General features: G+C 46.4%; 1 protein-coding gene across 2 annotated transcripts in view; it reads left to right on the plus strand.

The window, feature by feature from the left end:
* LOC104949846 (E3 SUMO-protein ligase PIAS1-like) overlaps positions 1-239 on the plus strand; it is a 54,938-nt gene that overhangs the window by 14,732 nt on the left and 39,967 nt on the right. The window lies entirely within an intron of this gene.

Consider the following 239-nt stretch of genomic DNA (forward strand, 5'->3'; position numbering starts at 1 on the left):
CGGCTCGCTTACGTCGAGGCGTCCAGGAAACTAAACCCACCTCCCCTGAACATGGGTCGACTGAAGAGTCTCGTCATGCCTGCCTACAAGCAGTAGTGCTGAGCAAAGTGACTAGAAGGCAACCACACATTTATAAAAAGAAACACACTTTATAAAGTCAGGCAACACTAACCAGGCTTCGTGTGATTCTGTTTATGTGCACCTTACTTTGACCATCCGTTTGCTGTTATTGATCATTG

Source organism: Notothenia coriiceps, unplaced genomic scaffold (genome assembly GCF_000735185.1).
Source record: "Notothenia coriiceps isolate Sejong01 unplaced genomic scaffold, NC01 NC01_scaffold00016825, whole genome shotgun sequence".
NCBI classification, from domain to species: domain Eukaryota; kingdom Metazoa; phylum Chordata; class Actinopteri; order Perciformes; family Nototheniidae; genus Notothenia; species Notothenia coriiceps.